Source organism: Haematobia irritans, chromosome 2 (assembly GCF_050003625.1).
Source record: "Haematobia irritans isolate KBUSLIRL chromosome 2, ASM5000362v1, whole genome shotgun sequence".
Lineage (NCBI taxonomy): Eukaryota > Metazoa > Arthropoda > Insecta > Diptera > Muscidae > Haematobia > Haematobia irritans.
In genome coordinates this window covers 56,224,926-56,237,079 of record NC_134398.1, presented here as the reverse complement: position 1 = coordinate 56,237,079, position 12,154 = coordinate 56,224,926, and the positions used below count along the sequence as shown (strand labels likewise).

Here is a 12,154-nt window from a genome sequence, read left to right as displayed (position 1 = left end):
GGATTAATATAAGGAAAAATGCCCCACTGTGCAATCCTGCCCAGGATATTTTGGTATCGGGCAAAAGGGCGTGACGTGTACTTTATGGCTAAAAGATCTTTGTATTCGAAATCAATCCAAAAAATGGTGTTTTATCCAAGTTAATAGGAAATTACGAACTATATATGAAATATAAAGAAAACTGGCCCACTGTGCAATCCTGTCCAGGATATTTTGGTATCGGGAGAAAGGGCGTGACGTGTACTTTAAGGCTAAAAGGTTTCTATATTCAATACCAATCCAGAAATTTGTGTTGTGTCCACTTTTATGCAAAAATGCAAACTACGTCCGAAGTATAACGAAAAATGTCCCACTGTGCAAAACTGCCCAGGATATTTTGGTATCAGAAGAAAGGTCGTCACGTGTACTTTCTGGTTATATGGTCGCTATATTCGAAAGCAACCCAGAAAATTGTGTTTTATCCAATTTAATGGAAAAATACTAACTTGGATGGATTAATATAAGGAAAAATGCCCCACTGTGCAATCCTGCCCAGGATATTTTGGTATCGGGCAAAAGGGCGTGACGTGTACTTTATGGCTAAAAGATCTTTGTATTCGAAATCAATCCAAAAAATGGTGTTTTATCCAAGTTAATAGGAAATTACGAACTATATATGAAATATAAAGAAAACTGGCCCACTGTGCAATCCTGTCCAGGATATTTTGGTATCGGGAGAAAGGGCGTGACGTGTACTTTAAGGCTAAAAGGTTTCTATATTCAATACCAATCCAGAAATTTGTGTTGTGTCCACTTTTATGCAAAAATGCAAACTACGTCCGAAGTATAACGAAAAATGTCCCACTGTGCAAAACTGCCCAGGATATTTTGGTATCAGAAGAAAGGTCGTCACGTGTACTTTCTGGTTATATGGTCGCTATATTCGAAAGCAACCCAGAAAATTGTGTTTTATCCAATTTAATGGAAAAATACTAACTTGGATGGATTAATATAAGGAAAAATGCCCCACTGTGCAATCCTGCCCAGGATATTTTGGTATCGGGCAAAAGGGCGTGACGTGTACTTTATGGCTAAGAGATCTTTGTATTCGAAATCAATCCAAAAAATGGTGTTTTATCCAAGTTAATAGGAAATTACGAACTATGTATGAAATATAAAGAAAACTGGCCCACTGTGCAATCCTGTCCAGGATATTTTGGTATCAGGAGAAAGGGCGTGACGTGTACTTTTAGGCTAAAAGGTCTCTATATTCAATACCAATCCAGAAATTTGTGTTTTGTCCAATTTTATGCAAAAATGCAAACTACGTCCGAAATATAAAGAAAAATGTCCCACTGTGCAAAACTGCCCAGGATATTTTGGTATCAGGAGAAAGGTCGTAACGTGTACTTTCTGGCTATATGGTCGCTATATTCGAAATCAATTCAGAAAATTGTGTTTTATCCAATTTAATGGAAAAATACTAACTTGGATTGATTCAAGAAATATATTTTAGCAAAAAACGAAAACATTAACTTTTTATTGATCATTTTAACATATAACAAAACAAACGAAAGCAAACAATAAGCCAATTTGAGTGACAAATGCGATACGGGGATTCCCAAAAATACTGTTTAAATAAAACAAACACAATAATATGAGAGAGAGGGAGTGAAAGAAGAAGAGCCTAGACAAGCGCTGGAATAGCAGTGTTGCCAGTGTGGATATTAAATGACAATATGAATCACGAATACTATACGGGGAATCCCAAAAAGAAGAGACTAGATAAGCGCTGGAATAGCAGTGTTGCCAATGTGGGCATTAAATGACAATTTGGATCACGAATACTATACGGGGAATCCCAAAAATACTTTTTAAATAAAACAAACACATGCATATGAGATCCAAATTAGTATTTTTCCATTAATTTGGATAAAGCACAATTTTCTGGATTGATTTCGAATATAAAGATCTTTTAGCCATAAAGTACACGTCACGCCCTTTCGCCCGATACCGAAATATCCTGGGCAGGATTGCACAGTGGGGCATAGCCAGAAAGTACACGTGACGATCTTTCTTCTGATATCAAAATATCCTGGGCAGTTTTGCACAGTGGGACATTTTTCTTTATACTTCGGACGTAGTTTGCATTTTTGCATAAAATTGGACAAAACACAAATTTCTGGATTGGTATTGAATATAGAAACCTTTTAGCCATAAATCACACGTCACGCCCTATCTCCTGATACAAAAATATCCTGGTCAGGATTGCACAGTGGGACATTTTTCCTTATATTAATCCATCCAAGTTAGTATTTTTCCATTAAATTGGATAAAACACAATTTTCTGTATTGCTTTCGAATATACCTAGAAAGTACACGTTATGACCTTTCTCCTGATACCAAAATATTCTGGGCAGTTTTGCGGTTTTAATGTGGTTTTATTTATACAATATCTCAATCGTTATTGTGTTTTTGATCTATGAGACCTTATTTTCTGAAAGTGCACGCAGAGAAGAAAAATGATTGCCACAATCATATTCGAAGAGCAAAATAATATGATAGCAGCTATTTTTGCGGCGACCATGTAACATTTTAACCTGCAACCATGTTGGCTCAGTGAACATGGTTCTAAGAAAAATACAATTGTCCTCATCTAAAATGTTATTATATTGATAAAAAGACTTTTGTTTCCATTAAAAGACAATGGTCACGATCTAAAATGTTATGTTATTCGTCAAAAATGTTTTTCTTCTAGTTAAAAGAACATGGTCACAACCTAAAATGTTTTGATTTTTATGAAAAAACTTTTTTCGTCGTCGGAAAAAGGACGCCACTTGAGAAAAGAAAACACAAAATCAACTTTATTTATTTGTTTTTATTTATTTATAAACTAATTCATTGTTTATTTGTATTTATAATGTCGTGCAAGCAAACATCACATATTTTTACACACTCTAGTTTGGTTCAATTTCAACAATAAGAAATCATTCCATATTTACTTCGTGCCCATCAAATGTACAAACACAGACATCATATAACTGCAAATAAAAATAAATTATACCATATGTCAAAATGCAGAACAAAAACCAGGTACATTTGTTTCAATTACACTTTCCTTTTTTGTATTCACATAAAACCACGTGCCATTTCTGAATAAATAAATTAACACAAAACACAATAATTCCGTATTCTCCGTCCATTCCAAGAAACAATCAACACACGACTGACGCGCAAAATGAAAATCGTGTGTACCTGCTCAATGTTTTTATAAAATTCTTGTCGCTGCAAAAAAATTAAAAAATTAAATGGTCACGAAAACAATGTACATGGTCTTTATGGCCATGTAATGGTTGTAGACATGTCTATACGTAAACTATAAAAATATTTTTTTCTCTGCAAAAAATTGAATGGTCAGATACATGATTTTCCTGACCATATAATGGTCTCAAATTCTATCATTTCAATAATAGAACATGTTTGCGGCATTTGAGAACCATTTAAATGCTTATTACCAACATATATTTTTCTCCGCTCGAAAATTATTTTTACAAAGACAAAATACATGGTTTTCGCGACAATTACATACTCTAAATAAGCATTAAATGGATGCGGCAACCATGTCCAAACATTTTTTTTCTGTGCGTGTGCGCTCCTAGGCCTTTATTATGGCATCAAATTTGTCGCTTAGTTAATTTATTATTTGTCCAACGTAGTCAAAATATATATAACAATTTTTGGTCGCCTTAGCATAACTCAATTAACCCATTCGGTGCGCGGCTAAATCTGTCTGGTTTGTGTCTTAGCTATTTACAATTTAGCTTCACGCACATGATTTTTAATGCATTCTAAATTGACTCAAATGAACTTCCTGTGCAGTTAAAATAGAGAACATCTTTGGGAGAACATTTTTGGAAGTGCTTTTAAAGTTTTGCCTTTAGAAGAACTTCCAAATTTTTTTGCTGGGATGGTGAACCGTTGTCAATATATTCCAGTATATGTAGTGGAAGTGCCTTAATTTTGAATATAACCGTATATGTTATCTCAAAAATTCAAGCTGATAGAAAAAAGTGTAGATTTGGATTCAGTGAACTCAAATTACTAAAGATTTGCTATAAAATGTGCTATAAATTTTAAATCAATACAAAAAAAGTTCAATTTTGTTCCCCTGAATTATTAAAGAAAACTAATCATGAAAAATGACGATTTTAGCCGCTAAACTCGAACTTAATATCCACCTTATATATACTAAATGACAAATGGAAATTATGTCTAATTTTATAATATTTTTATTTCATATATTCTGAGAAGAATTTCAAAAATGTCCCATTAGTCCATGAATATGATTCCACTGATGTACCTACTGGATGAATTTTTTCCAATGTGGTAAGTTTTTCTATAAACGGCATTTCGTCCATTTATAATAAAACCAAAATTTCAACTTATTAAAAATAATTATTTTCATATGCAGGAAGGCTAATGATAGTTTTTTGCAATCTTCCTACTGTTTAATGCTAACTAAGCTGATATCCTTATTTGTTCTAAGAAACTACTCTTGTAAATTAAAAATCAATATATCATAGAATTTGATAATATTTTTTATATTTTGTATAACTTTATAATTTCAGATGCTTATAAAGCAAATCCACACAACAAAAACTAGCCAAATCGGTGAAATTGGACAAAAATGCAATGAAAATAGCAACTTATGGCATATATCTTTCATAGAAAACATGGAAATTGAAAGTAATTAATATAGTCTTACTGACATAGAATATTACTCTTTTGAATTACTAACTACCGACAAGTAATTGCATCCAACGTACGTATAAAAATTCAGGCATGATGTAAAGGGTGATACGGTCAAAATTTGGTCAATATAAACTTGACGTATTTCTTTCAATTTTGCGTTTAAAAAACCTGAACACCCCTCAAATAAGCTGGGTGTATCGTCTACAACCGTGCATCGAGCCAAAAAACGAGCCGGACTATCGACTTACAAGAAGGTAGTGACTCCAAATCGCGATGATAAACATAATACGACGGCCAAAGCGCGATCCCGGAGGCTGTACACGACGGTGCTGACGAAGTTTGACTGCGTGGTAATGGACGACGAAACCTACGCCAAAGACTACAAGCAGCTTCCGGGACAGGAGTTTTATACGGCAAAAGGAAGGGGAAAGGTAGCAGATATTTTCAAGCACATAAAACTGTCAAAGTTCGCAAAGAAATATCTGGTTTGGCAAGCCATCTGTACCTGTGGCTTGAAAAGCAGCATTTTCATAGCTTCCGGGACTGTCAACCAAGAAATTTACGTGAAAGAGTGTTTGAATAAACGTCTGCTGCCTTTCCTGAAGAAACATGGTTGTTCCGTACTGTTTTGGCCGGATTTGGCATCTTGCCATTACGGTAAAAAGGCCATGGAGTGGTACGCCTCCAACAACGTGCAGATGGTTCCCAAGGACAAGAACCCTCCCAACACGCCAGAGATCCGCCCAATTGAGAAATACTGGGCTATTGTCAAGCGGAACCTAAAGAAGACCAAAGGACGAGCAGCAGTTCAAGGCAAACTGGCTTTCTGCGGCGAAGAAGGTGGACAAGGTGGCTGTACAAAATCTGATGGCAGGTGTCAAGCGTGAGGCCCGGCAATTCGGATTTGGAAAAGCGAAAGCCTAACTGAATATTTTTCCTGAATTTTATACTAATTGAACTTGAAAAAGAAATTTAATTTGATTTTTTAAATAAACGATTTCACCGATTTACACGCGTTTTCCCTTGACCAAATTTTGACCGTATCACCCTTTATCTGTGATTCCTCAATTTCTCTACTTTTTGTTGAAAATTATACTGACCAACAGTTTATTTCAAACCAATTTCTTAATATAGGTTTCCCAAAAAAATGTTTTATTTTTCTTTCCACAGCGTAGTAATAAGGAACTAAAATACGATGCAATACAAGAGCTAATTTATAAGAAAATCATGAACTATCTAGATGAAAAAAAATGTTGGCGCCAAATGATGGCCATTTTTACTATGGTTTGGTTCATTTTTCATAAACAATAGTAAACTTTTTTTCGGTGTAAGTCCCTTAAACATCTTTTTTAAAGGAAGACACATCTTTCGCTCGGAATCAATACCAAAATTCTTAAGGAAAGGTTAATTTTTTTTGAGTATGGGCTATATCGAAATATGGACCGATAAAGCCAATCTTCGAACTCAACCTGCCTGCAGGTAAAACGGAAGAGAGCTATCTTGGCTATAGCTTCCCAGCAAAAAAAAGAGCTTCCTAAAAAAGTAGTTTGGATTCACAATTTTTGATCCAAAATAGTGCAAACTTGGATCATCTCCAATGAAATTTACATGGGCTTGTCATAGGACGAAAGTTATCCATTATTGGATCCTTTGCATTACTTTAGAAGTTGTGCCTTCACCCAGAGAAGGAATATGATAAGCGCACCATGTTACTTATTCACAGCGACCATGTAGCATTTTTGTAGCGAAAATTTTCTTTTCTCGTCAAACATAAAATGCTTTCAAAAATCAGATACATAATTTCCGAGAAAAGAACATGGTTTCGACAAACATGCTACATGTTTTCCGTCTATAGACGAGTTCGAACTGTCTCTCACCATAATGTGAACCACTTTGAAACACATAAAATTGTCACCAACATTACTCGTATTGACAGAAACATTTTTAAACCAACTAACCTATCTATCACGATGAATATAAGTGTAACATTTACAACCCAGCAGATTGTATGTTATACGATTCTCTAACTATGAAGGCCAAGGATCTGGAATTTTCACTTACATCTTTTGCTTCTTAACCAGCATCGATTTATATCAAACGGCGTGTTTAAATCTCCATCATCATCAAAATATTTGTCTTTATGTTAATAATAGTCGCTAAGAGACCTATGTTAGTAGGAACAAAAATGTATTGAATGCATGATATTGTACATATGCAATTATATGGCATATATATCGACTAAAACGCATGAAATCGTAGTGCACTTTTAAATATAATTTGTATTACAAAAGTATATAGCCAGCGTTTAAAATAGAGTAAAATTTTCATTTTATATTTACATTAAAAAAAAAAAAATTCATAATATTAAAGCAAATAAATTAAATCGAGGTACTCAAAACACTTATTTTAAGTTCGCTTTATTTAAATGAAATTGTTACGGTACTGGATAAAATCAAATATAATTTACGGCTTCCACAATGTGAATAAGAAACAAGTACATACAGCAAAAAGTTCGGCCGGGCCGAATCTTAAATACCCACTACCATGAATCAAATATTATAGTTTCTTTTGAAATGTCAGCGGGATTTAATGACAGATATTTTCCCAAGCAGAGCAGTTCAACTGGTACACTTCCCGAACATAAATTTAAAGATTTTGCCTATGAAGACTATATCACATTCTGGATTTATACGCCGAAAAAAAGTGAAATGTTTTATAAGAAGAATGAACTACCCCACACGAAAATTGAACCAAATTTTAATCCACATTTTGAGATTTCCACAAAGCATTGTTAAAACCAGGAAATTTTAATGCCCTGCTTTACTTTTTAAAGGCAGTTCACGAAATTACATCATCTCATAGAAGAAAAAATTAACTAAAAATAAAGAAGAAAATCATTGGGGCCAAATCATGACCATTTTAATCATACAGTAGTTCATTCTTACTATTTTGTGGGAAACGTACGAACATTTTCATTTGTTTTAGTTCATATTGAACTTATGTATACGGTCATTGAACTTTATACTCACGTTTAGTTCATAAAATTTTTAAGATATACTTAAAAAAAGTAAGATTTCATTAACTGCACTGTGGGAAATTTCGATAAAATTAATAAAATTTAACTACAAGCAAATAATTTTTTTCCAATAAAAATAAGTTAAGTAAGAAGAGTAAGAACCATTTTTGTTTAAGTTTTAGAGGAATCATTAACATCTCTTGTAAGTGTGCAAGAAAATGGTGAAATAACGCCTTGATTTTAAATCTAAAATCTGATTATTCAAATGATTACGAGAAGTAAAATTTGGAAATTTTACATTCAGTTTCAAGCATGATCAGTGCGCCTTCTATACTCTTAAGAAGTGAAATCGGTCTATATGTAGGACTTACCAAATGAACCGATAAAAACTAAATCCGATACCTGTTTTTTGGGTCTAAAATACCATTATATTTACAATTTCAGGCAAATCGGAAAAATTAAGGAGTTAAATCGGGAGATCGGTCTTATGGGGGCTATACTAAAACATGAACCGATACTCACCGTTTTCGGCACACCTCTTTATGGTCCTAAAATATTTCTGGATTTCAAATTTTGGGCAAATTGGATAAAAATTAAAATTTCTAGAATCCCAAACAATAAAAACATTTCTTGCACAACTATTTACAGTCCTAAAAAACCTCCAGATTTTCAATTTCAGGCAAATTGAACAACAAGTAGGATCTCTACAAGCCCAACAAGTAAAATCGGGAGATGGGTCTATATGGGCGCTATACTAAAGCATTGACTGATACTCACCATTATCGGCGCTCTTCTTTATGGTCCTAAAATTATTCTGGATTTCAAATTTCATGCAAATTGCACTCAAAAAAAAGTTTACTTGGATCCAAAGATTTTGACCGTGTCTTAAGGATTTTGGTATTGATTCCGAGCCAATGATGAGGCTTCTTTAAAATAAAGAAATTTTTTAGCGACCTATCTGGCTTTAAATCTAGGATCAATAAAATTAAAATTAGAATACAGATCTCATTTATCAAAGGTGTTGTTTGGTTGTGTGAAGACGTGTTTGCTTAGGGCTCCAAAATACTGCCGAAAAAAACGTAAACAAAACAACGAATAGAGGATTGTGACCCAGAAGATCACAGATAAAGATTTTTTTGATAAACTCACTTGGAGACAGTTGGCGGATCATTGGTGGTGAGCAAATTTTTTGTATAAAACTCAAATCAAAAAATATACATCAAAAAATGATCAAATACTCAAAAGAAATAAATCACTGGAAAGTTTTAGTTTTAACAACAATGGTGATGGCACTGATATCGATTAGTTAAAAATCGAACAGTAGTTAGATTCTATCGATTGGCAATACTAATTGCAATATAACAACAGGGTGATATACAATTTACAAAATTGAAACTCAACAACAGGTTGACACAAGAACAAAAATAATTGTAAATAAACAACAGGGTGCCCCATAACAAATTGGTTTACGACCAAAAAAATAAAATAAACAAAGTGGCTAACACGTAACGTACAAGTATGCCCAGATCTTCACCTGAGAACTCCCCCCACCAATCATCAAAAATTAGAATCATTCATAAATCTCCAGCAACACCTAACACATACACTCCTACACCTGCAATGGACCCAGTTGCGTTAGTTGCCCTAATAAAGGAACTAACCTAACCTACCCTCGAAGGATGACTTTGAAGAAATCAAAAATCAAATTTCGCATGTTAGCAATGAAATAAATTCTCTGGTTAACGAAAATAAAATGTTAAAGGAAGAGATCAGTTTACTCAAAGAAACATATGAATCTCAGGGTAGAGATATAAACTGGTTGGAAAATCGAGTCGAATCATGCAAGTTGTTTTTCAAAGGAGTAGAGGCATCCAACGATCCAAAAAAGGAAGTTAAAGAAATTTTAAATAAAAAATTAGAAATAAATCCAGTAATAAAAACTGTGAAGAAGGTCTTTGAAAGAAACGGTAAAATGTCAGTTATAGTACACTTCGAAAATTCACAAAGGAAATATGACGTTTTTAAAAATATAAAGAAACTGAAGGGTACAAAAATAACCGTAGAGCGAGATCTTCCTCCGAAAAAACAAAACAAGAAGAAAACTTTATTGCATACACAGAAAAAAAGTGTCTTGTAAATTTAAGGACCATTTTGACTTCCACATAGTTCAACAAATTTACTGTAATATAGTTCATGTTTCGTAACCACAACGAAAATTAACTTAGCTAAAGGAAAACTTATAAAAATTCAGTAAATGTTTTTTAGTTCACTAACTACGAAATGGGAAGGATTTTTCCTTAAATAAATTTCCAACACAGTGGTTAATGCATCTTTGATTCTATTATAAAAATACATGGGCAATATAAAAATCTTACCACGAAATGTGGACAATTTACTAAGAAAAAATTTTGTATGGAAAAAATTTTTTGTAGTAAAAATTAAGTTAACGACATTACCGATTCGTACGATGACTACCTACAGATTATTTCCCTTTTTATTATAAGTTGGAGTGTTTTTCCTCACATTGAAAATTGTAGATAAAGTAGAATAAAAAGTAGTTAATATAAACCTTGCCGGGTGTATATCATTTTTTATAGATTCCTCATATCCTGTAAGGGGCAGTTCGATTGTTATAGTCAGTTTAGTTATAAGTTTATTAGATATAAAATGTAGGTTGTTATAGAATAAGTTATTTGAATTCAATATTTGGTAGTGTCATGAAGTATTTTACTGTGTAATCATTTTGGCCAATGTTGGCTTATCGATTATGAATAAAAAGAATTAAAATTAAAATTAATATTTGGTATATATTTTACCTTAACTTATAGATAGAATTTCAACTAATCAATAAACGTGCTACTGGAAAATGTGAGTGCATCATGCGAGGGAGTTTTTTGTGTATATCTCGTATGATTGTTTGTGTTTGTTATTGCGTCATTTATGCTGTTGTTGGTTGTTTTGATTCTAGAGACAATGGAATGTTCCTTGTGTGTTGTTAGTATCTTTTGTGGTGAGAGTTGTTTTCTTGCAATAGCAAGATCAGAAAGGGATCGTGTGTGTGTGTGTGGAGTTGTTTTTCTTTACGGAGTGGTTTTTCTTTATGGCTATTTGTGTCTTTGAGTTTTATTGTTGCATTCAGTTATGTTGATGCATTTATGAAGTGCACACGTGGTTTTAATTTTGCAAAATTGTACGTGAGGCATTGGTGATTATAAATGAAAATACATTTTTTTCGAAACATTTTATAAACTGAGAATTGAATGATGTGATGTTAGAGTAATCAAAAACGCTTTTTATTGATAAAAAAAAAAAAAAAACAAATAACAGATTAAGGAACTGTATATTTCTGTTAATAGTTTAAAATTAGTGCGATTTTTAATTGATTTACATAAAAAATATACAACATGAGTGGTAATAGGATGATCTATATTTATTCTACATCTGGATCACAGGTTGGAGATGCAACCATGTTTTTGAATCTATATTTTTTATGTTACAGCAATTCCTACAGGTGAGTACTAAGTTCGAGTTTAGACGCTAAAAATAAAAATAAATTACTAAGAAAAGTGTAAAATTGTACGTCTTCCGATAAAAATTTAAATATAACTTGATGGAAAATAGCCCAAACCAAGTTTTTTATAAAGATTATTTTTTTATAATGGATTATTAAAGAAAACGTATCATGAAAATTGCGATTTTAGCCTCTAAACTCGAACTTAATATCCACCTTAAATACTAAATGCTATACTGACAATTGGAAATTATGTCTAATTTTTTCGTTTTTTATTTCAAATATATTCTGAGAATAATTTCAAAAACGTCCCATTAGTCCATGGATATGATTTCAATAATGTACCAACTGGATGGATTTTTCAATGTGGTAAGTTTTCTATAAACGGTATTTTGTCCGTTTTTAATAAAACTAAAATTTCAATTTATTAAAAATTATTATTTTCACTTGCAGGTAAACAGGTCTTGTAATGGTAATTTTTTTGAATATTCTTACTGTTTAATGCTAATTATGCTGATATCCTTATTGGCTCTAGGAAATACTCTTGAAAACCGTAAGTTAAAAATCAATATGAACGATAGAATTTGATAATATTTTTCTTATATTTTGTATAACTTTGCAATTTCAGATGCTTATAAGACAAATCCGCCCAACAAAAGTTAGCCAAAATCGACGAAATTGAACAATTCAATATATCTTTCATCTGGATAGAAAACATGGAAATTTAAATTAATTAGTTTAGTCCTAATAACGTAGAATATTACTCTTTTGAAGAAGCAATTACTAACTACCGACAAGTAACTGCATCCAACGTACTAATAAAAATATTTCCTTTATTGTATATCATAAACCATAGTTTTGTGTAATATAATAATAATTTTTTGGAATAAAATACT

The 12,154-nt window shown here is 32.5% G+C and overlaps 1 long non-coding RNA gene across 1 annotated transcript in view; it reads right to left on the bottom strand.

Annotated features, from left to right (window-relative positions):
• LOC142227550 (uncharacterized) overlaps positions 1 to 9,023 on the bottom strand; it is a 218,280-nt gene extending 209,257 nt beyond the window's left edge. Inside the window, exon 1 of the long non-coding RNA XR_012719899.1 lies at positions 8,897 to 9,023. This is a non-coding gene — a long non-coding RNA (uncharacterized LOC142227550). The remainder of the gene's footprint in view (positions 1 to 8,896) is intronic.
• Positions 9,024 to 12,154: the final 3,131 nt, after the last annotated feature.